The sequence below is a fragment of the Lytechinus variegatus genome, chromosome 15, assembly GCF_018143015.1.
Source record: "Lytechinus variegatus isolate NC3 chromosome 15, Lvar_3.0, whole genome shotgun sequence".
In the NCBI taxonomy this organism is placed as follows: domain Eukaryota; kingdom Metazoa; phylum Echinodermata; class Echinoidea; order Temnopleuroida; family Toxopneustidae; genus Lytechinus; species Lytechinus variegatus.
The window spans coordinates 3,388,084-3,414,212 of NC_054754.1; the positions used below are offsets into that span (position 1 = coordinate 3,388,084).

A 26,129-nucleotide genomic window follows, 5' to 3' on the forward strand; every position below is an offset into this window, starting at 1 on the left:
ATTTCTCTCAGCTCGGACAACGGACTGTCAAGCATTCAAACAGAGAAAATGAAAACCACAATGCCGTTGTCTTTGAATTAAACACAATATTTGTCCATCCGAAGGGTATATTCGAGATCGCATTGCGACTAGCAGGCAACCACGTGGAAACAGTTCCCCGTCTCCCAGGACCTGCACATGCGCAATAAATAACATCTATCATTCATGCCTGTGACACACGGGTCATATGAAACCCAAATACGGTCATGTAAATTGGCGAAAATAAACCCTGGGGAACGTCTACTAGATAATTTACAACCGTTTGACTAGTAAAGGGACCCATGTCCCTACCGTGCCTACCCTGGTTGGCCTTCAACTTCAGACATCTTTTCCAATACCAAACGACTGGCCAGGACATTCCGTGATAAACTATTATTGTATACCCAACAAAACTACAAATGCAGTTACCATGGTAATTGTGAACGACAGATTTAAAACATGTATGTGGTTAATCAAATGTGTAAGTAACCGCTTACAAATTTCGAAATATTGCTACACAGAAAAAACTGTGGTGTTAACCGGTGTACATAGAGGACCACACCAGTTATTTTACACCGGTGTTCAATTGGTGGTGTTAGTCTTACACCTATAGGTGTTATTACAACACCTTTTGTTGTTACATTACACTCTTTGGTGTTATGTTTAATCTCTAGGGTGTAATTTTATCACCTCAGGATGTGGTCCTCTTGTAACACCAATTGGTGTCAGTTTTAACACCGCAGTTTTTACAGTGTACGAGCATCAATTATAATGAACTATGAATCATAGCACTCGTCTTATCGACGTGTGGTTGATGATGTCAACATTGGTTGCAAATCGTCTTCATCTCGAGTGAGAAGGTTAGTAGTTCTGGGGTCCGTTGCAGCAAGAGTTGCGTTTAAACGCAAGTCAAAAAATCAATCGCAAGTCCTAAATGCGCGCTGTTGATTGGTGGAAAATCAAGTTGCGCATGATTTTTAGAGTTGCGATTGATTGCAACTTTTTCTGCAATGGGCCCCAGTATGATTTTAGAATGGCAAACCTCATTGCATATAACTGCTCGGTCACCAAAAGTCCCGTTCCTTCCATGGATTTGATGATTGTATGTGATCCCGGGCTTTGGTCTGTGGAGCTTGTTCTGGTTGAACCATTTTCAAGGTCAAATGATGAGATTTATCCCCCTGAAATCGACTCGTTTATCGCATTTAAAAAAAATCCACTTCTTCAAAACAATAATTTTGTTGTCAGAGTTTTTCTGCATATCTCCCCTAGTACAAAGGGAGAGACAAAGACTTCGCATTACTGACATTTCGCGTAACAGCATCAGACTCGAGAAGACAAGGCAAGGTAGCAAAAGCTGCATCATCTGCCTACATTTTAGATCCGCGGCTAAAATCGAGGTAGATACAATGCGGCGTCGTATCATGGCATTAGCGCGAAGCGCACCTGTGACGTGAGCGGTAATTGCTACCATTGCGGATTATGACACTGCCATGCAAGAGGCTGTTAGAGTCCGACTTGGATTCGAAGCCAACGACTTCCAGATTGAGCATGTTGAGAGTCAAGTGATTCTACCACGATTGCACTGCGTTTCATGATAAGGGCATGGAGTTGATAAGAGGTAGGCTTTACAGAAGTTGAATTCAACACAAAGTAATTACTGGCGCATTGACTACCTGCATTTTGAATCTTCTGATGGATTTATTTGCTCCTGCAAGGAAGCGATTAAAGATATCAATGTCATGGAGTTTTCAAAAGATGATTAACCAATATATAATGCAGCATGAGGACACATTAGAATTATGTACATGTAAATTATTCTGCAGCCCCTTTTAAGAGAAATGATTTCCGCCTGTTGACACGATATACTTGCTGGCATACCATAGAAACAATGATCAATATTCACATTTTCCTAAATACAGTTTGCCTCGAGTTACAGCAAATTGGTTCTTGGACATGTTAAAAAAATGCATATTCAGTTTTAAATGTTGAACAATATACCATGCAAAGTTAATATCTACTCAAAATTATTATCGTTGTACATCGTTAAGAGATTTTGTCATTTTCCCGATATAGTCGGTGTCTCTTTGTTTAGATGGTGGTTACCAAGGAGAATTACAATTGCATCATCCCATTTGGATCTTAAGTAAATGCTCTAAAACAGGAATGCAGCGGGGTAGTGCGGGCATAGAACCAATTGCATTTGATGTTGCATTAGAATGCCCTTTTCCCCCACTTTGCCTTACGGGTGACATTCAGTGTCGACGTTGAAAAGTATTTTAAAATATTTATGGAATTGGACTAATGGCGTTTGGGTGTATTATTACAAACAGAGTTAATGCACCTCTTCTGATGTGGTGTCTCTTCCTCCTGAAAAGCATTGCGATACAGCGCTCGAGTACGCCAATTTAGTCTCGCTTATTAGACCCTTGCAGATTTGAAGTGTTGGCCAGGCGCGGTCATTCGTATTTAGGTCAGGGAAGTAGCCATCTCGTGCGTCATTGACGGGCGCTAACGGTGTGTCTGGAATATCAACGCGTGTAACGTTCCGAACGTACCTTTCGATTCGACTTTGCTTTGTTCCAGGGATCATTAATCATGCTCTTTGTAAAAATGTACAAACGTCTGGGACATGATTATTGCTAATTCAGTTTCTCAATCAGTTTAATCCCCATGATTAGCTAAAGTTGAAATATGATCTTTGGAAGAAAAAAAAATCATGTTATCAACTGTCAGTTGAATTCAATATTTAGTATTTGTCAATAATTGATAGTGATCATGTGGAATTCTGTCTCATTTTGGGAAAACGATAAGACAGAAAATAAAGGTTTCCAATGCGTTCATTATCTAGTTTTAAAGCTGTACGAATTATTTTGTAAGCGAGCCCCCCCCCCCCCTTTTTAATAGAAATAATACCTTCAGAATCCATACCATGATAGGGTAATCTAGTTGTAACAAACTTGCAATATTTTAAACACCTCAAGCTCAAAGGCTGAGTTCCTTGGTGGTGGGACGGCTAGGCCTATAATTTCTGCACACAATTTGCCGTGATCAGCTGGTATCGCGTTTGAGGTTAGAAAGCAGAGACTAATGTTGAAATTAGGAAACGAAAGCGCTCCTTGGCTATCCAAATTGCGCGGTTTACGAAAAATGAACGTGAATGCAGCGTTAGGGTCATCCACACATTACAATATACATGTAGAGAACATCTCCTGATGGGGGGGGGGGGGCGGATATGGCTTTTCTGGTTATTTCACACAAGAAAAAAAAACAATCGGAAGTTATGTTTTATTGTTCTTCCTCTCTCTCTCCTTAACTTTAAAACTTGCTTCATAAAACATCGGTTAAGAGTGTCAATTGCGTTTTTGTTAATACACCGTTTGATAATCGCTAGAGGGTATTCATTTGTCTCGCAATCTACTATGGTCAACAATGCTCGTGAACTTGTAAGCTAGTGAACACTTTTTGCGAGAGTGATCACGAATTTCCTTGTTGACCATAGTCATGATAGTAGAGTGCGAGACAAATGAATACCCACTAGCGATTATTTCAATCCGCAATAATGAACCTATTTCGTATTAAAATGTTTGATGTTTATGTTTTTTTCTAAACATGCTAAAGATTACCTTGTGTGGACCGACCTCCATCAAAATGTAAAAGTGTTCCCGAAATTTCTTTTTTCCGTTTTCATCAGCAGTGTGAATGCGACGGTTTGGAGCTCACGTGGACCAATTCCCTAATATCATTTATTAAATGAATTCGAACCGTCGCCACCTCGCAATAATGGACACTTACTTAATTCATTGAGTCCAGGCTAAAGTGGATTTTTTTCGTATAGGGGACGTGCCTTGTCAGAGGAGAATGGCAGATAGACAGAGGTTTTGGGAGGGGCAGAAAGACCTGGAAAGACACGGAGAATAAAACAAAAATGTGAATTTATAGACAGAAAGATACAAAAGGTTTTCTTTTTTAAACATCGAGCACTGATGTCGATCAGTATGATGCCCCCTTATAACATTTTTATTTTTTTCTAGTGTAAATCGGGCAATGTCGGTGCCATATCAACATGATGTATTCTTTTCGCGTCATTCTTTAAACATATATATATATATACATATATTTATATAATTTTAAGTATAACACAAACTGAAGAATGAATTGCAAAATTAAGGTCGCTTTCTTATAGAACGCTTTCCTATATAACACAACTTAAATATCGCATTCATTTTATTCGTTTACCACAATACTGATTAATTATTTGAAATGACAAGTATTGTATTAATGGAACTGCACGGGCTTTAATAACTAAACGTGTACCATTTCATCAATTGTTTCTTTGTACATGTGTTACTCCATCTGGATTTGCAGGTATTGTCGTTTATACTGCCTCGAGACGTAATTTCCAGCTGAAACATTTTTGTGATTAATCTCAAGCTTTTAAACTGATGAAGAAGAAGAAAATGAAGAAAGATGTATTCGGAGCGTGCGTCCCGACTACTACATAGCAACAATACTTAGGGAATAGGATCTAGATACAGGTATGATGAAAAGCGTCGTAATAACACTGGCATAACCAGGAAAGCAGTGCTAGAGGAGCCATTTGCATGATCATGTGTGGTGGGTTACGGGACATTTGCTCCGGCGACAATTGCTCTGCTGTAAATTCCACATACTGATTGAATGACCAACTACAACCCTGGGTTTAACAATATACCCTACCCAAAACCTAACATACAGCCCTGTTGCAACACTAACCCTAACCCTATATGTCGGACGAAATTAAGCAAATGTCGCAGGGGCAAATGTCGCTTTCACCGTATGGAGGCATTGTAAAGCAGTATACCATTATCCTTGAAGATCTTAATTAATATCCATTTTGAGAGAGATACTTGTATGCTGAACGGGTAGTGCAATCATGTAGTTATAGCAAGGAGTTGATAACACCTCGGTTATTATAGTTAGTTACTTCGAAGTTAGTTCAATGAAAGATGTGTTCCCACCCCCCTTCCCCCTGTTCCATGTGAGCTACTCCCTGCTGTCGACCTGTGCGTACGATCGCAGAATAGGAATGAATGTATGAATTCCCAATAACTGTGCGTGATTAATTTCTTTCTGCACTATTTACATTTGCACAGGCCTGATGAGTTTGGAATTCCTGATTACTCTGCGTTTTTTTTTTCTTCTCTGTGATCTCTTTTTTTTTACCCCTCATCTCTCCCTCTCTCTTATTCCAGTAGTAATTTCCTCCCTGGATCAATTACCGTACCCATGTTATTGGGCGACTGGACGCAAAGAGCAATCTATCTTGTGCAGTGTACACCCTGTTACGTGTATGTAATCAAGTTCAGTGGCATACTCATTGCTGAATGGTCTCCGATAAGTGTTCGACTAATTTCCGTTCTTTAATTGAGGAAACCAACATATTTCCATGACGTTTATGTTCGAGTGTGGAGAATAAAATCGAATGTGAACGGAAATTATATTCCAAATAGCTATGAATTATTACCCTCTTTAGGTCTACGTACATGTAGTTAAACACTTCTTTTTATTAATTTGTTTTTGCAAAAATATAGCCAAAATACCACATTATTAATTCGGAAAAATGATTCACTAATGTGTTGTTAATGCACATTTTTGGGCAACATTACATTGTGTATATATAATACGATAGAACGTGATATGCATATAATTGCCTTTTAACGAGATATATACCGAATCCAGCATTTTACTCCGGGCACTGTAGATCAAGGTAAATAATCTCAATGACATTCTCATTTGCTGTAAGTAAAATCACTCCTTTATAACGTAATTATCCATTTCTGGTGCCAACCCGTATATCTTTGCTATAATAATTAAGCCAGGTGTTATTGCAGTAAATATGAAAATAAATTGATTACAAATCAGGGTTATGGACCAAATCGTCCTTGGCTAGGTATACTGTAGGACCACGAGACGCAAGACAAATCTGCCGTGATCCTTTGTTGGGTGGTGGTAGGTTTGGAGTGGATAATGAGAAAAGTAATGAAAAGGGGAACCAAATGCAATTTGCATGAAGTAATTAAATGAAACCAGCTCATCCTGAAAGGTATACCTTATTGCTTTTTTGCGGGTGGTGGGGGGGGGGGGGGTGCGTGATGGTAGAAAGTGAGCAATATCTTTGATCTGTGATAGGTAATACCACACGTCATTCTACCTCTCTCTCCCAGACGATTAGCTACCGTCCACATTGCCAAGTTTAGCGCACTGTTCAAGGGACTCCCCGGTTAACCTTCGGCGAGCACACGTGGTAGCTGGTAGGAGGGTATAGGTTACCCCACCCATCACCGTGGCGCCGTGTTGTTAATCAACGGCAGTGAGGAAAGGGGCGTATGGTTTAATATATGGAATCTCCCTCCCACACACACACACCCACCCCACGTCTTCTACTCGGTTTTAATCAGCCAGCCACTCTGATTTGACGCGATTCCAAAACATTGCGCCGAATTTTTTTCATTAGCCCACTGCTGTCTGCGCCTCGTGCTCACTCGGATTATTAAAGTGTCCAACCCCAGTTTATTGATTGGAGAAGAAAATGAGAAGGCTAGGTAGAAAGATAGAGATTGAGGGAGAAATAGGGAAAGAAAGGGAGAGAGAAAGGGAAAGAGAAAATGAAAATGGTGACGTTCAAGACACGACAAAAAAGGCGGGAAATCCAGTTGATTAAATTTACTCGATTGTGAACGGAGACGAGGTTGGGATACTCTGGCATTAAACTCATTGGATAAAATGATACATCGAGTGCGTCTTGCGAATCAGCAAGAACCGATCTTTCCCCTTTCTTTTATTTTCCTTTCCCCAATCTCCTCCGACTCCTTCCCATCCCTCTTTTATACGCCGTTCCGCTTTCGTGGGTGACAAATCTGACGGATGAATTTTCTTCATCTCTGGTTCTTTCATAAATCAGAGTAAAATGCTGTAATATCCTCCTTTCTCTTGACTCGGTTGGAGCAAGGATGTCTTCATTTCCCTTGCGATAAGCGCATCTTCAATGGGTGATCTTTTATAAGGAGAAATACAACCAACTCTGTTGGGAAATCTTCAGAAATGGTTGTCGCCATGTTTTCCAATGTTTTTGCTTATTCCCCCCTTGACACGATGTCTTTAATTGTACACATGTTTTTCGTGAAGTTGCCTCCGGAATCCAATGATTTATCATCGAGATGAAAACATAAGTATATGAAATTATTTTTCATCTGATCATGCCGGTAAAACGATTGAGAAAAAAGCAATCGTGTCCAAGGATGTGGAGTCTCTGATACCGTTGTTATATGTATTATCACGCATTTTGTTCAGATTGACTCTGATAATGGAGATATATTTGATAATAAAAAAAGAGATTGATATTTCTGAAACGAAGGACAAGGCCTATCGCCAGCTTACTAACCACTTTAGTAGGCAATATTTGGTTTATGCTTGTAAACTACAATTTCACAGAAGCTCGCAGAATCGAGGTATCGACCATACACAGTCCCTCATACTGATATTGAAGTCCTTTCAAATGTAGCATTGTTCCATTATTGATTGGAGTACAGGAAATCTCCCAATCAGAATTCCTCGGTCTAATCAGTTTTTCCATTTGCGGTATTAAGGAAGTGCATTAGCAACTTTGTAGGTCTCCATGTACCCCAAAAGAAAAAAAAGTAGACAATAAAACCCGACACGAAATAATGTATCTGTAATTGGATACCTGTGCACTTTCGCAAATTTCCCCTGTTACCTCCAGATGTAGAATGTAGAAGGAACGGAAGAATGAATTTTCGCCTTCCGTTTTTTCTGTTTCACCCTTTTACAATTCTCTCAAATTCCCCTAATAGCTTGCACTCATTTATCAACGTACATTATATACTGGGCAGCATACTCAACAAATGTTTTTCACACAGACCCTGACAGTGCATTATCCCTACACGTCTCTCAACAATTTTGAATCAGGAAAATATATCTGCCGTGTCCCGGGGAACTCAAGTGTTGATATTTTTTCCCCTCCTCTCTTTTACTTATTTTCTTCTTTTTTTCTTCTTTGCGTCGTATTCCTTGTTTCTTGGTCTGTTCATCGTGATAATACGATCATGCATCGATGCGGTTTAATCATCCCCGTCGTTTCGTAATGAAATTAAAACCATGAACGACATGTTTCAAGTTGGCTTCGCAGCGCCATGCATCAATTGCATGTGTATGCCAACTAGAAAGACAAATCGTTGATTATAGCCTGAGTTCCAGTCTGCAAGGCTTGATGCAATATTCAATGATTTTGTGTTTTTATAGGATGACACTTTTATAATGATTTGTATAGCTCTCTATACATACATATATTTGAAAATGAGCCTACCCCATAAATGAAAGCGTGATTTTTTCTTTCTCTCTATCTCTTAATGCCATATTGATAATTGATGATTTTTGTGGCACAGTTTAAGCCTTATTTCAAGCCTATATTGGAAAGGATGGTGCGTAGATCATGAGTAAGGTGGAGACACAGATGGAGTAGGCGAAGGAGATGCATCCATCCACGTGTCTCGGTAGTCTCCATTCCAGACCTCTTTCGTTTCATTTCTACCTTAATTCTGCCAAATCTCTTCATATCAAGAAAGGAAAATCGGCCCCGTGAAAACGGAACATTACATTCATTTTGTGTTCTGATTGATGCGAGGCTGAAGTGTGACACTTCAATCCGTGGAAATATTTAGAGGAGAATCAATCCACGGCGTCTCGAGTGACGATTAGTTTGATTAATGTTCAAAGATACAAAGCGGGAAGGGAGAAGCTGTCTTACAGAACGGAGTTAATTTACGCCAACGAAACGTGGAAGAAGACAGACGAGGCGCGAGTATTACCGACCTTCCCAGTCACATTGGAAGGGCGGCCATCTCGTGTTCGATGATAACCTAAAACAATGATAACCTAGAAAAGGAAATCCATATACGTCAGGATCAATTTTAGGCTCAGGTAGATTCACCTGAGTAGTTGGTGGAGAATGAGACAAACCTTGAACATGGATAGCGTGAATGTATTAAAGATCAGGTTCAGTGAGGGCCCTGTGATAGTGTCCCGTCACGGTGCTCCCAGATACCTTTCACAAAAAAGAACTAGGCCATCGATTTGGTATTGGAAGACACTGAGGCGCAGTTGGTCCTACACTGCATCTTCTTCAATACTCGAGAGTTTCAACGCCATTTCAACCGTAACGAAAGTCCACTAAGAATTCTTTCGAAATTGTCCCAAGTGTTGGAGAAACAAATTGAAACAAACCGATTATTATGTAAATATGCCCATCTGCATAAAATCCCAATCATCCAATTTTGCATCGAGGTGATTGGAAACATGAAACACAATTTCAATTACCATTGTTGAATTCGAATGACCTGTATTATACTCGGAAGTTTTTTGGTTCGATTATTGATTTTACTTGAGTTGCATGTTTTCTTAAGAAGAAAGTATTTCCATTAGTTTTAAACCATGTGATCGAACGACCAAATAAACAGGCATGTCATGCCCGTATCACGCAAATCCAAATACACATCTTTTTCAAGAACACAGCACGTAGCATCCCTTCGAAATCGACAATATAAGCATGGACATACGTAGGTCCATGAAATAAGTGAGTGAATCTTAAGTGTTACCTGAACTTGAAGGTTCGGTGAAACCCAAGTCTTCGTCTTCAGAGATAATGTTTTGTTTCAAGATCAAGATCCGAAGGGGACACTGTTACTGAATGTAACGTGTTACCAGAGATGATATAGGTGATGAAGAAGCTGAATGAAGACAGTTTGAATCTATACCTGGTGCTTGACAAGAAGCATCGGAAACCCCTGATGACTCCTGACAGTATGATTGTCAGATCATTGCAGATGATGTGTTAATGAGGTCAAGCAACCACCCCTGTATGAACTGTTTAGGAGATGACTTCAGCGATGTCCTCCGATCAGTGAGTTACCAAATCCCTTTGGTTCTCCAATCAAGATTAAAAGAAACCAAACATTTCCCAAACCAGGTGACTACTACTAATACATCCCTATATATTAGATAATGATATACATTCCCGTGACCACGACTACCATTCGAATTCCCAAATATTAATGTGGTTTATTTATAGAGTAAAATTTAGAACAATCTCAGAGGACCAAAATATGATACCAAATCCTTTTTCAAACAAACCACACCGATTCTTTTCAACTAGATGGCGTGTAACCTTTTTAACTTTGCTTTGAAATATACTTTGAAAGGCTCTTGTATTGTAGATTCTGACTTAAAATTAAAGCTGCACTATGAATATTAAAGTATGAACGAAAGCAAATCTGAAATATGCCAACGTGGTCTGAAAAGTAGTTACGAGAAGTCGGCCACTGTCGGTTGAAGTTAGCCACCATTTTATGCGTTAGGTTTTGTAATTGGAATATGATTTCATATCGGAGGAGTTTGCCGTGACCTTCAGTCACCGTCTCAGATGTCGGAAATGAATGAAAAGATGGCAATCTCTCACCATCGGCCGGGGAAAACCTTCCAAATTAGCAAGTTCACTCGTTATTATTACCTGCCCGAGTTCTTCGCTCAATCGCTCCTTGAGAGATTCGCAACATTTGTGTCTTAAAACTGTCGAACAGACGTCATAAGCTTTCTGCTTTTACTTGCATTTTTTCTTCTGATTTTTGTTTAATCAGACATCTGTTTAAACAATCTGATATTACTCTATGTTTCAGAATTTAAGGGGTGGAAGAGAATTACTTACCGTGTAAAGGTTTTCTATTATCTAATGATAGCATGTTTTGTGTCATGACAATTTTTTGTATACATGATATGAGACACGTATTACGTTGTATAACCATAGGAACCATGGTATAACTGTTTATGGGGTAGAATATGACAATATGTATGATAATGTGTGTGAACTGTGAGACGGCTCTAGGGTCGAGTCTTTGGGATGCTCAGAGTTTGAGAAGGGGCGTTGACGCCTAACATTAGTTGATGGTCTTTTTTATTATTAAGAGGACACAAAAATATATAGTGATTGAAACGATAATGAACCGAACAAGAACTTTATCTTACCTATTAAACCGAGTCGTCATGATTATCAAAGAAATGACTCACACACCGTTAGCAAAACGTTCTGCATTTAACTTGTTTAATTTATCCTTAAGGACTTATTTAAGTATACATTTAAAGGGATACTAAAAATGGTAACCTACATGGTTATAGTTATTTTTGTAAAGTTAAATTTTTGTTGTAATTTTGGGTATATTTGGATTACTCAGGAAGCTGCAAAAGCAGACACGCCACAAAACTGAGTAAAAAATGATATCAAAGTAGTCACAATGATACTGGAAGATATTTATTCCATATTCGTGCTGCTTTTCTAGGATTTCCATGATAAGGATTAGTGTTATTTTTATGATATGCTCTGTATCTACCATTAAAGGAAATATTGCTTTTGAGGTAGCGAAGAAATGCCGCTATTTAGAGAAATATTTATGATACATGTAAAAGTACTCACATCGTCTTCAGAGGAATTAAATCAATCTATCAAATGATGGGAAATTGCTATATAAATATACATTTTATATTTCCTTGACCGCAATAATGAATAAAGCGAAAACACACCCACAACAAGCGTTAGGTTGACCATAGCGAAACTATTTTAGCTATGTCACGGTGGGAAAAATAACCGTCATCATTTACCAATCTAAACTCGGTATCAAAATATTTCACCATCTTACTGCGGACTCTGCTTATGAACTTTCTTTTCCTACGTTCTTCAAGCGAAAAGCGTTTGATTTTGTGAGATAACTTCCCGGTACAGTCACAATTTGTCTCCAGATCTGTCGACAGGTTTTCATTTGGACATACAACCGGTTCGAATAGGGTCGCGCGACGTGTGGAAAGAGTTCTCCACGTGTTATCTTACAAACTTTTAAGACTTCTTGAAAACTAGTCATTTGTCCTCGTTAACTTGTTTTTTCTCTCTATATTTTGTATAATCTTCCCGTAAAAAATAGATTAGATTATTCAATTGTACGTATTTGAACACATGGAAAATCGATCCCCAGTCTTGCTATTCATGTCGCAGCAGATGTTTAGGTTCGTAACGCCATATCTTTAAATAATTTAGTGCAATGATTGTTTCACCTTTGTCTGGTAAGCCAAGCCCCTTTTCCACATCTTCCAGAACAACTTATTCGTATGTTCACATCTACAGTTGATGACAACATAATGCACTGATTATGAATGTAAAATAAATCTATATGTAGTAAGGACCTAATCAAACTGTATCGAAGATAAGGCATATCTTAAACATACTTTATACGTCCATTTGTGTATGATTTGTATTGTCTAAAACATGTGAAACAAGAATATATTTAATTATGTACAATTTTTTTCATATTAACGATGTTCAATAGCGAATTAAAGTCGGTAATTTTATCAGCATATTTTATAATTATTCATGCACGTATGGTATCAGCTATGTGACAACCTTCACTAATTCAATCTCAATTTTCCTAATTGATTTTATGCAATACCATATTTAGCCTTTAATGTGTAATTGCGAGGTACACATTGTTTTTTTTTCTTTGACTTCATATACAAGGATACGATGGAGTGAAGCCATTTGTAACGCCAATAACTCTAATCGTCACTCGGGTACAAAAATGCAAATATGACAGAAATGCAATTACGCGTTCCATAATGTTCTAACTGCGGTAAGGAACACCAATCGTGCTCGTTGAGTGAAGTGGGGTTTATTAAAAAAAGAAATCTTTGTGACAGGCAGCAGCCATTTTGGAAATCATTATGAGCTTTGCTTTACGAGATGGGAATGTGTGATGGCAATGTGGTGGGGTGGTAGGAATGGGGATCTGATCCAAACAAAGTTTGGTATTTTAACGCTCATTTTTAATAATACCATTAACGTTCTTCACGGCTAGTCGCCCGCAAACGGGTACAGAGATATTGCATTTGGGGTGATCATTCACCGGGCCTCCCCGCAGTCACACGTGAAAAGAAGAACTAATGGAAATGCCGATCCGGTTGCATGAGGAAAATAATGGAGGCGAATTGCAGAGCGTTAATGATCGATGAAGATTGTGCGAAACTCCCCTCCTTCTGGAAAGCTATTAGTATGGGACGCCATGCGTAACAAATTACAATGATGTGAAATTAATTGAATGGAAATACGATGGCTAATAACGTGTATGATACGAAGGAGGGCAACCCGGCACCCATATCGTACTCCCACTCCGACGATAAAGACGGGGACGTCCATGATGGGGGAAGTGGACGTATGCATTTGATGCAATAGAATACAGAAAAACCCATGGATATCAGAACGTCTGGAGCTACCTTCTAAAAAACCACGTGCTTAATGAGTTTTCATCGCCTTGACAAATGTGATTAAGTGCAGCTGTTATTTGCAATAATAACAGCGTGGATATCATAGCAATACATTTGAGCGGGCTACCAATACCATTCATTTCAAGAGGGGTTATATATAGAAATGCCAGGCTTGGGTTAATTGCTGGTTGTGAGAGCTCTTCGAGCCCGTATTGTTGTTCGATATTACACTTTATGAAGGATCAAACCTGATAGGTTTATTAAAATCGCATTGACCAGACCAATAAAGCTCAGGCTAAAACCATTTTTGGATTCATTTCAATCTTGGCCATGACGCGCTGCATGTAGAAACAACAGCAACTGATTGGCGATATTGAACTTGAATGCAATAAAATCGTTATAACCTGCCCTTCATGATTGTAAGCAGTGATTGCCGGGGGAATCAGTACAATCTATAATGTTAACTATCATTTTGTTTGATTACGTATTATGAAAAGATGACAATTGATGGCAAAATCCAGGTGAAAAATTTGCAATTTAATGCCGAGTGTATTCTCATTTAAGACAATCACATAATTATTGGCAAAGTCGTTATTGGCTGTAATATTTCGGTTGAGATAAGAGAAAAAGGCAACATTTTCTTGCAAAAAAAATAAACATTAAAAGTATCCGGTATTGGGTTTTAAAACTTTCAATTTGTGTCTGACTAAAATTCGAAATAAATATTGTCATATCTTTCACATTCTACATAGCCTATCAATGTTCATTGAAAATATCGATTTGTAATTTCAAAAAAATATTGAGGTATAGTATACATACACAAATCAGAGCAAAGGAACACTAACCAAAATATGAAGGAGGAGAAGAAGAAGAAATATTAGCAGAAGAAGAATTAGAAATGAAATGCTCGAAAATGAAGAAAGGGAAAAGAAAACAAAACATTTTTAACCAAATCTTCATCAGTTCATAGAAGTTCTCTTATACACTCCTCCCTTCCGATCAATATCAAAGTCGATTCTTAATTCATGAATATAGATATCCTCTTTTATGAGATGTCATTTATCTTACTCGAAACGCTTATTAAAGGCAACATGCTGATATTAATGTCTCCCGTCACAACGAACTACCTCGATAATAAATTATGGTTTGTATTGAAATCCAATAGATAAAATAAAAATTTCCTTTGTCGATGTTGGCCCATGTATGAAACTCAAGGATAAAACAAAAAAAGGAATTCCAAAGACTCGAGTCGATATCGCAGTCCTGTGAAGAGTTCGAGTTTGCTCGTTACCCCCAGAAAACGTATTCAGCCCGGCATTTCCAAAATTGATAGAAGGACCTGAAATTACACAAGATAAATCGAACCCGTCACGCCACTTTATTTCTTCTCTTGATTGGTCCCCGCTTCTTTGTTTCAAGATCGTCTGCACCAAAGCAATCGAAGTATATTGTATCGTGCTCTGAATTTCAAACCCTCTTTGATTCGTTTACCTTTTCATAAAAACAATGAAGGAGGTATACTCCCCCCAAAGGTGTGAGCAGCACGCAACGTGAGTTGGTTTGGCGAGTTTTCCACACACAGAAAAAACCTTATAAAGTAATTAGTTTGTATAAAGATTCGGTCAAGTCACGCCTTGCGAAGCTGGTCGAAAAAAAGATAGGACTATTTCTCTTTTTGTTCATCTGAGCATGAAACCTGGAGAAATCGGTATTATTGTGAAAGTGTAATCACAATTTTTTTTTCTGGACTGCACTTGAAAGAACGTGACAATTTATATTCAAGGTGATTGAGCGCTCGTCTTGGAATATATATTGGAATGATATATAGATGGGGGGGGGGGGCATTACGGATTTCCGAATGATTTATTGTGTCGGAAATATGAAAAACAAATCGTATATCCGGGTTTTTATTATGCTATATGCGTGATTGCGGCAGTCTACAGATCGATTTCTAGCATCGACACAACGATATTCGAACTGGAAAAAGTTTACAACTTATTAACTGTGGTGAGCAAAAACCCCCCGATAACACGCCAAAATTTATATGAAGCGCAGATTTCTTTGTCGGTCAGATCATCTTGTTGCTACAGGTAGATAAACCAGTCGACATGGTTCATGCAGTTATATCTTGCAACTACAACAACAGCACAAAAGATCCAATATCTACAATGACAGTTTTTGAATATCATAAATTCTTTTTAAAACGCGGAGATGATAATTGGTCAGGTCTCGATTTATATTTCAGCCCGAGTGTTTCCCGCAAAAGGGTCCGTTTTGTGTTTGGAACGTTGCAAGCCACTTGCCCCTTTTAAGTACTAATTTAGTTTAGAATGTCATGCTCTAGAAGTAAGCATGCTTAAAGCGTACAGGAATGGATTTGGACGGGGGAGAGGAGGAGAGAGATTGATGAGTAGATCCTGACGTAGATTGAACTGGGTAGAGTGCATTACGATTTCATTTAATAAATCAACCAAGCGAATTCATTAGAAGTAATGGAGTTTTGATGCCTGATTAAGGCAAATACAATATTATGACGGCCATAGTCTCTTGTCTACCTCGAAAATCACGCTGTCCTGTCGTGAATGCTTTCAAACTTCAATCCCGATTCCCCCAATAATATCAAAGTGAATGTATCTCACGCGTACCCCTTCGAAATTAATCTTTCCAAAATATCTCATAAAAATACGATCAATATTTTCATTACATTCAGAATTCTACGCACACTCGAGTCGAGCATTATCTTGCCATTATTGAAGAGGGAGAGAGAGGGGAATAGGGAATGTTCGCCGAACATCCTTTAAACGACAGGCTTAGATCATGTTGAGATATTAATTTTTGAACGTGAAGGAGAAGCATGTAGTTCTTCATCCAGGTAGCTCATTATCTGAGTAATACCCGAGTGATTGAGAAATAAATTAACTCTAAAGCCCTTACAATGTATGGTGGTCGTAAAAAGCAAAGCTCTTCAAATTACTTTCTGATTTGATATGTGTGCCATGCGAGTTTGTCTCGATCGAACCTATATCCAATGCTGTTACATTTTCTCATTATGACTGGCTATATGTTTTCATATCAACGTGTCCCCGGCAATTATTTTGATTGAGGTTCAGTAGGTTTATAAACTACAAGTGGGATTACTTGGATGAAGTTGGTGTAATAATGAGGGGAGGCTGCATCTTGTCTTACCAAGACGGTATCTTTTGCAAGAGAGAAGGAAAGAAATAAAGGGTATCTTAATTCAATGTATTTGAGAATTGCACACAGCGCAAGTATCACTTTAATGTATTGGCTGTCATGCGCGTGTGTCGCAAAAAAATTTCATTAGATCGTCACACAGGTGTATGTTTCAAATCTCATTATCTTTGTTTTCTCGGTTTCAGCGCAGCAGCATGACGGGATGATGAAACTAATCTTGCCATCTCTCGCCATCTCTCCCCCGAGCCCGCACTTTAACGTGTTATTAATCAAGCCTTATGAATATTCCAATGAGATGGCGATGAATATTGATGGGATGCGCTGGATTTGTTACTTCGGTCCCCGTCACATCTCGCGCCCTTCAGTGGAAGGAGCAGGAGTTGGCACGTTAAATTGGCTGTCTATCTCACTATCTTACACCGTTGATCCCTCCCAAGGGGTTGTCCAACTGTTACCCATATTCTATCGTATATCACCACCATCAAACAGTCCTTTGCCTTATTATATCTTCATAAATATTCGGTTAGTTTCAGCTCCCCCGACTTCCTCGATCTTGAATTGACTGTATCACCTAGCGGTGAAGTCGCCCCTAGAGGCTAGTTGTAGAATTTCTTTAGTGGTTTCCTGTGAAGCGCATTTTGAATTTTGCCTGTTATGTCAGAACTGAAGAATAGAACCTTGTCATCGTTTGAAGCAAGGAAGTGTTCCTTGTCATCGTTTTAAGCAACGGTACATCGTAAAACATATAGAATTCCATCTAAAACGGAGCAAATCATTCTTGTTTTTGTAAGAATATATTCAATAACTTTAGTAACTACTTCATAGTCGTGTTGAATGCGATGAAAAGAGGGTAATATAACATTACATTTTAGGGAACGAATTACTTGTTCACCCTGATTCCCGCTTTACCAATCGAAGCGCGTCCTGTGTGTGGATGGCTACAAGCCTTTCTTCTCCTTTTACCACTGATTTGTTTCCCTGGCAAGCTACAAAATATTCCATTGAGCAGACTTCTCTAAATGCCCCATTTACCCCGACTCAATTATGAAATTAGACGCCTTTAGAAACTCAGCTGAAAATCGATATCTCTCAGACTGTTGTCTGAAGACAAATAAGCCCGACACAGCAGACATGAGAAATGATAAGCACACATTAGATCTTATATGTCGGTATAATTCAAAAGGAGAGTCATTGGAGCTCCATAATACGATCCGAAAACGCTAAAATGCTTTGGTGAGTTTTATGTTACTTCCTTTTATGCACAAACTGCCTCTATGAAATATGGAATAAACCCATTTCTCACGTGAATAACGTCATATACTAAAAGCATTAGGCGAAATGCATTATTACGTTCTAGCTTTTAGCGCGCGCAGGTAGTATATTTGATTACATTTACTCTTTTCTTTCATAGAGCTGACGTGCCTCTGTACCTTTCATTCGAGTGAAGTCGCATTAGCAGAGTAAAGTGTTCTTTTACAAAGCAAGCAGACCTGAAAATGGAAAGGTTCCCTTTTCCCACCCACCCCCCTATTTATTTTAAACCCTAGAGGTCAGACACTTTTGCGTGATATTATCTTTGTATTCGAATCAATGTTGTCCAAACGAGTCGTCAGTGATATAGGATTTTTTTTTTTAATGACGTCCGTTTTCGATTCTTTAAACAAAGTGTGAGCCATGTTCAAGGAAACGTTTTGAAGGTATCGACAGTGGTGTGAACAGTTGAAAAAGAAAACATCTATTTTGTAATTCGATAAAATCGTTCGCCATTGCAAACCAACATTAGTACTACCATGGACCCTATTTTTATTGTTTCTATAATATATCTTGGAATAAAAATTCAATCGTCCATATTCATCAACAACTGACTTGTTCGTTCCCAGATATCCGAAGGGGCGTCTAACCCAAATTGTAGTAAGAAATCGTCCGTAAATTGTTTTAGATGCAAAATACATTTTTTTAAATATCCCTGCAACCTTTAGCCAACGAATCATCAACTCTACATGTTTTATTTATCACTTTTATTCATTGCAGCTAACAATATGGACAGCACCAAAGAAAACAGACCTGCACCAACCACGAACAGCAACAACAACAACAGCAACAACAACAACAACAACAATGCGGTACGATGTTGCGCGGGGTGTGGCGGCAAGATCATCGATCGCATATTGCTGCATGCCGTAGATCGATTCTGGCACACGGGATGTCTAAAGTGCTCCTGCTGCAATGTTCAACTTGGCGAGATCGGACACTCGTGTTTCTCCAAGGCAGGAATGATTCTCTGCAAGAAAGATTACCTCAGGTTAGTACCTTTCACGTCAGGTTATCGATAAGGTGGAGGCGACACGGGTGACGGATGGCTTGGGAGTTTCGAGTGGGTGGGTTGTTTGGGGGATGGGTAAAGCTTGGTGTTGGATAGCTGTCGAGAAGATTGATTTTAATTCGTTGGCAGTCGGCTACATTATTGATTGCAGTGTTTTGTGAGCTATACGCGCATCGGATGAAGTCTTGGAAGCATACGCGCATGGGTACTAATGGCCGAATATTTCCGTTTCTCATTCCTTGAATTATTTTTTTCCGAGATCACATTCAATTTTTGGACTCAAACGAGTCGAATCAATTATTGACTCTTAGAAATATAATTTTGTTAAAATTTACTACCCCCACCAAAAGAAAAACAAAGAGGGCTGGTGAAAAATGAAAACGGAAGAGTAATGATAAATAAAAACAATAGAAACTCAGCAAATTATAAAGAGTAGCAGTGAAGATCTGGAAATGTTTTTTTCGACGCAATAATACTGGACTGCAGGGATTCGTCTAATATTAGGATTTAAGTACTGGCCTCTGAAAGACCTGGGGCCCGTTGCAGAAAAAATTGCAATCAATCGCAACTTGATTTTCAACCAATCAACAGCTCGCATTAGGGACTTGCGATTGATTTTTTGGCTTTTGTTTAAACGCAACTCTTTCTGCAACGGGCCTCTGTACTAGGATTTCATTCGCATGTGCCGTTGAGTACTGCAGGGAGATACAGGGTATTGTCTGTCTATTTGTGAGTCATTACCAAGTTCAACCCTTGGTATCGCAAACGTTCTTAGCAGAAAATAAGTACTTAGTGTTCAGGTCAGGCTGCATTTTCGTTCTCTGGAGTTGGGAACGGTGCCCGGGCATCACAATCCATCTCGGTAGCTTCACCTTGTTGTGATATGCCAAGATTATTATGGAGTCGTGTCAGAACCTCTTGACGAACGGGAGCCAGTGGAGGCATTATCCCTCTTCAGACTGAATGGTTTCACTTCCTGTCCTGGCCCGAGCATCCATCGGATCTCGTCTCTGTCTCAGCTTCTTCTTTTCTTCTCCCGTCATCTTCAGGAGCGAATCAAACTCTCATCCCGTGTTTAGTCTTTGCATCGTAACCCCATTTATGAGAGGGGTCGCATCAATGATCATTCATCATCTCCCCCCCCCCCCCTCCCCTCCTTATCACAATCGTGACAGTGGCAATACATTAGGTATTTTATTGCAATTGTTATTATCACACGATGAATGCATATCGCATGATTATAGTCTAGTGTTGTAGACGCGTGTGGTTTGGGTTTGGAAGCACGACTAGTACTGTTCGTATTGTATTTTTTCATAGATTGATTGATTAATTGGCAATATATGACTTATTTACATCCAGAATAAAAAGCATAATATGTTAAAGCGATAATTGGTGTACAACCTTATAAAGAGGCAACAGATGAACACAAAAGACTGATAGCGGTCGTTGGATGTGAGTACCAGCAAAGAAAAATAAAACAATCAAGGCTAATCCCCTTAGTGATTTTGAAATGAATTTGTATACACAACATAGTGTACACCCGTGAATAGAAACATATTCAGGCCAAAAAAGGCCTATTGAATAAATGATTTGTTAATAAGAAACGGCTTAAATTGATTTGCAAGTTTCTGTTTGGATTTAAAAATATTCCTTATCAAATATCCTCTGTAATCAATACGGTATGAATGAAATCGTAGAAAGTTATCGCCATTCAATCGAGGTAACTCTGAGCACATTTATACTGGTAAGTTTATATTTCATGGCAGTTTTTTTAACAAAGTGAGACATGACGAATAGACGAATTCGGCATTCTACAATGAAAGATAAAAATACAATAGAATGCTTTTATATTTATGGCTCACAATAGTATTCCTTATTGGAATTATTTGATGAATATATTATTCAGAATAAAGCCAACATTAATGTATATTTTAACGCTGAAAATGAAGAAGTAACACAAGGGTTAACTAGAAGAGCGCTGCATATTCCATTGTTTTGATGCAACCTTGTTTTGAGTGTGTGCGTGAGATTGGCATATCTAACATTATCTCCGGATGTTATAGGATATTATTAGTATTGACGCCTATGTCCGATTCTAACCAACGATATCAGTGGGCAGACATACGAAAGTTCACGGCATCCAATGTCCAAGGATCCCCTTTAATTTCCGAAATTTGAGGAAGAAGAGATAAATGGTTGATTGTTCGAGTAGTGATCCCTGCAGACAGGTTAAACGACAAGCTATTACTTACTTTGTCCGAATCCGTGAATGAGAGTCTGTTTATGGGGATTGTATACGCAGGCATTTTCAATAACCATAACTCGAGAAGTATTAGAGATTTGGGGGATATGCCATTGCTGAAACTCAACAGAACTCTGGGAATGAATGGTTTATTCATGGATATTTGAGGCATTCATTTTGATGGTAAATGTTCATTCATCATATTTAAAGCAATTTAAGGGGATTGCTTTGCCTCGAAATGGATCTGGTGTTTGAGTGTTGGTGTGGGTGCTGTTATAGTGGAGATCTTTTTGGGCGGGAAAAGAAAAGAGTGTCGGGTGCATCCAATAGCAGGGCAGATGGCAAGTGCGTAAAGAGACAAGACGGTATCTCCGAATGTATGACTGTCTGTGAAATGTCTTACCCTTAATCTAATGCACTCTTTAATCAATCAAGTTACAGTGGATCCTGTTGGGGGACTAATTAATTAAGTCGCTTCTCCTCTGATCAGCCTCTAAGACGTCCATACGTTCTTCTCCCAAGAAGCGTCGGGAAGATCAAATGAAACATCTCCTTGGCATGGTGGAATTAGCGGTGCTGGTGGTGGGGCTCGTTCATGTATCCATAATGCACAGATGTAGAATTCGTAAAGGAACGCGATGTGTTTCTGTCCCAACATTTTGAGCGGTTTTCAAGCGTGGATGACATGGCAGTCTTGCAAAGTTGATCATCTTTAACTAAAGTATCTCCCTGTGATAGCACCGTGCTGTTAAAGTCGTTTGCTCTGAGTCTAAAGGACGTGAAAACATTTACACGTCATGGCAATTTGGCTTCCAATCATGTTATCGTTGACTGTTAGAAATAAAGCTGCCCTAGAAAGATCGAGCCGTATTCCCTTATGTCTCTTTAGCAATGATTCGATAAAGAATAATTCAATCCGTACACACTAAATTGAATCAGTTGCTTAATGTGAATGGTTCTAACATATTGAAGGCGACGTAAAACCTGTGATTACTGAAGAGATTGTCGAACATCATAACTTAATCGAATGTGACTGACAAGATCATTTTACCACCATGAAGGTGTTTCCCAGGTGTTGAACCACGGGGAAGGAGAGGGGAGTAGACCTTTAGAAAGTTTGTGATGTTTCCTGGAGTTGAGATATTTCTGAAGTTTCTTGGACTTGAGATTATGTTGTGTCATGAACACGTGAAATTGAATTCAGTAATTGAATCACACGTTTGCTCACAGTCTCCAATCCGCTTATCACAATCGTATGAATGAACTGAACAAGAATGATTCGTTTAAGTCAATATGATTTGAGTAACTAAGTAAATACCAATTGGAATTCTTCAGGCAGAACTCGCAGCATTAAGTAAACCAGTCTAGTTTGAAAGTCGCATTTAATTTCATTGTAGTATGGAATACTATTTTATTTACTACACTGCGCTATACTTACCTATACCATCTCATCAAATTGCTATTCGTTACCCTGACTCGAATAGCCACCGGTAAAAAACTCCCCGAAAGAGGCTAACTGCAATCAGATAGCCTGGGAAACCCGTCACGGGACGAGACCCATAAAACCCCCTCGCTACATATAAGCTTCCTCTTTCGTTACCGCGACGTCGTTGAGTACACTCGAAACGTTTAGCCACCGCGCAAATTTTTTTTATGAATCACGATGTCTGAAGAAATAACTGAAATAAACATTATTTTCCAACCCCAAGATCTCAATAAATAGGGGAGATCAACTCGGTCAAGATAAAGCCGAGGGCCATTATCTCGGTCAAGACAAAGCCGAGAAATAATAACAGCACGATGATAAGGCGGCCAAGATAAAGCCGAAGAATAAGAAGTCTAACACTTATAACCCGGCCAAGACAACGCCGGCTAATGACACTACACAATCAGACACCCAGCCCCTTAGGCGGGAAGTAGACAAGGGTACGGATAAATCGGAAGAAGCTGTTTACACTCCTTCCGATCGGGGTAACTAAAACTTCTCATCAAAGAGTATAGGGCGGGCAAGAAGAAGCCTCGCGATGACCACTCGTGTTCTAATGACAATCAGGCTCGAGTTAACGACCCACTACAACCCCTATATTTTATAAGAAGCTTCGACTGGCCCGGGATTGTGACCGGTCAGTCCATTCATTGCCAGACCCCGCCGAGACGGGTCATCATCAGTTATCATTACAGTCCACCAGGTTGGTGTATCATCGTACTTGTAGAATTGTGCAGGAGTTCATTCAGTGCTGTGGAATTAAGATCTATTCTACGTACATGCGGTTTAAAATAATAATTAAGAGAAATTATTAACAATTGTAGTAGTTGGATCTTGGAAGCCTTGCAGGCGATCCTCCCCCATCGGGTGCTGCAATCGACCCATCCCGACCCCTAGCCGCCCGAGACAATGAGCTAATGAAAACTCGACTCATTCTAGACCATAATTCAATGCTCTAGACGTAGAGAGAGAGAGGCCTAGATCGCCTCATACAGATCGCGGAGTTGGGGCTAATGATAACTCGCCTCGTACTAGCCGTAGATAATAGGAGTTTTCCATCGTGGGAGAATCTGATTCGGAATTCGATTACCACCGACCCAATTCATTAGAAGAGATTGGGGGCGATTTCCCCCAATCAAATCCTTATACACTGTAAAAAAAAAAAAAAAAAAAAAACAACGTGATTTTACAGAAAATAAACAGAAGATTATGCAGAAAGCAATAACAGAATCATTCTGTAAATTCATTAAACAGGAACTTTTCTGCAATTCTACAGAACAGGTCTGTTTAAAAAGGGGAAAAAGGGTGTTTTATTCAAGGAAATATGTAAGTCTCCATACACCAAATACCAATTTCCTGTAAGATTATGCAATTCGCTAAGATTACAGGTGTTCTCGAGACTCTGCTGCAGGAACTTCTTTTATTTTAAGGATAAATTTTCTAACAGTGTAGCAGCTCCTTGCATTCCCTGAAAGCTGCCCAGCAAATGGGATTCGATCGAAGAGATTCACCATTAGGGGTACGAGAGAGTTCTGGCTTACTCAAACGTGATACTCCGACTAGTGGGAACATGCCTTTTAAATACTGCCCTCATCTTCGGGCCGAAAACAGTATACCAGTAGCGTATACGTAGCTAGCGAATAATGAGCGAGAGAGAAGTCAATCTTCCGCCTGAACTCGTCCGTCTGCGATCAAGATGGACGTTCCGTATATAGATCCTGCTTTCGGGACGTCCGCTCCCAGATAAGCAACACTCTCGGCCTATACCCATCAGTAAAGAAGTCTCGAACTTTATCGGTTTGCCGCTCAAGACTTTGAGGATTTTTTGTGCATCCCTTCGGCCCCGGACGTTGCTTTCCGTGTCGGGGATGCGGGAGCGAGGAAGACTAGATCGGGCCGTAACCCTCGCCGCGGCACTGGTTACCACTCAGCCGACTATCAGCTTACAGTTGCAGCGCTGGACGTGGCCGCCCGGAGCGGTATGGTTTTCGCGATGTACTACTAGGGGTATCTGATATCCGCTCGTAGTGAAGCTGAGCGGCTTGGACTGAGTCTCTACCAATGACAAGAACTTATTGCTAGAGTCACAAAATCGCTGATCTCCAGTATGAGCAAGCAGCAATCAACACTGCTATGCACAAGGGCAAGGAGGGCTAAAGTCTAGTTGCTCTCAAGATGATTGAGAAAGGGGCAGCTACTGAGCTGGACTTCTCATTCTCAATAAGCTTCCTTGCGAAGGTAAGGACTTGTTTATGGACACTTTCATGAAGTATTGCACAATTCTTTTTCAGCCAACACCACAGCTGACAAGACTTGTTATTAGCTCTCCTCGAGTAGACCTACACATGTAGTCCGCCAGGCCCTAGTCCAGGGCCAGGCCCAGACCAGAGACCTCCATACGCTAGCTCTAGCTCCATACCCTAGACCTATAATGAACTTAAAAGGTCATCCCCCTCTTCCCTTGCTCTGGTAGCGACGCCAGGAATGAAAGGGGCCGCTGGGAAAGTCATAGGAATCCTCATGGTGGGGGACGGGGCCGCCAGGCGTTCTTTCAATGCACCATATTTCAGGGCCCCCACTCATAACCGGGACTTATGACAATCTAACACTAACCCTTCCCCACAAGCAGTAGGGAGAAGACTATTTCTTTGCCTTTACTTTCATTATTTGAAATCTGTTCCAAGTCCTCAGCAATATGTAATATTGAGGTGTTCATGTGCCAAAAAAAAAAAAAAAAAAACTACCCTTTCATATCAGAAGAATGTAGAAAGGAGGAAATAGTGGTGATGGATGAGGTTGTCAAAATCATACCAGGCAAATCATACAGGCATAATGGTAAAACTTGCCAAACTTGGGTTACTTACAAAGTTGCGTTCACTTGTATAGAATGTAGACCTAGTAATATTCTTGATAATTTTGTGGCATCTGAGGTGTATATCTACACTATTTTTGGCTTACAAAGCAATGACAGAAGTAACTTGTAGATGTGGTTTATGGAGTGGTCTTTGGATGCTCAGACAGTCTTGAGATCTCAAACCAAGGCCTGAGGGTAGTGAACCCTTAAGAATTGCTGCTATTGTCCATCAGTTTCTACCACACTTGCCACAATGATATCAGCTTCTCCTTGGAAATATTTATGACATAAATCTACTGTGTGTTCCAATGATAAAGATTCCCATACAATCCCAGAGTTTTCAATCAGGGATTGTGATTAAGATAATATTTTAATGTTCGTAATAGAAATCTGAGTTAAGAAATATTCCATAATTCTCTTTACCCAATTTATTGTGAGCCCGGCAGCCACTGTGCAGCTCCAGACCGATGAGGCTCTGTACTCTAAATGTTGAACGCCGAACAGGGTGGTAGCAAATACCCCCCACACCTGTTTGTGAGAAGTACATTCTACCAACTGATCCAACTAACTGGTTCTGGAAGTGTACAAGGGGTGGTCAATTTTTTGCCTACATCAAATTGAAGGCCAATATGGTATCTCATATATTTTGCCTGCA

At 39.6% G+C, this 26,129-nt stretch overlaps 1 long non-coding RNA gene across 1 annotated transcript in view; it reads left to right on the forward strand.

The window, feature by feature from the left end:
• The window catches only part of LOC121428444, a 31,507-nt gene extending 12,789 nt beyond the window's left edge, over positions 1 to 18,718 (forward strand). Inside the window, exon 2 of the long non-coding RNA XR_005971791.1 lies at positions 18,601 to 18,718. This is a non-coding gene — a long non-coding RNA (uncharacterized LOC121428444). The remainder of the gene's footprint in view (positions 1 to 18,600) is intronic.
• The last annotated feature ends 7,411 nt before the right edge of the window (positions 18,719 to 26,129 follow it).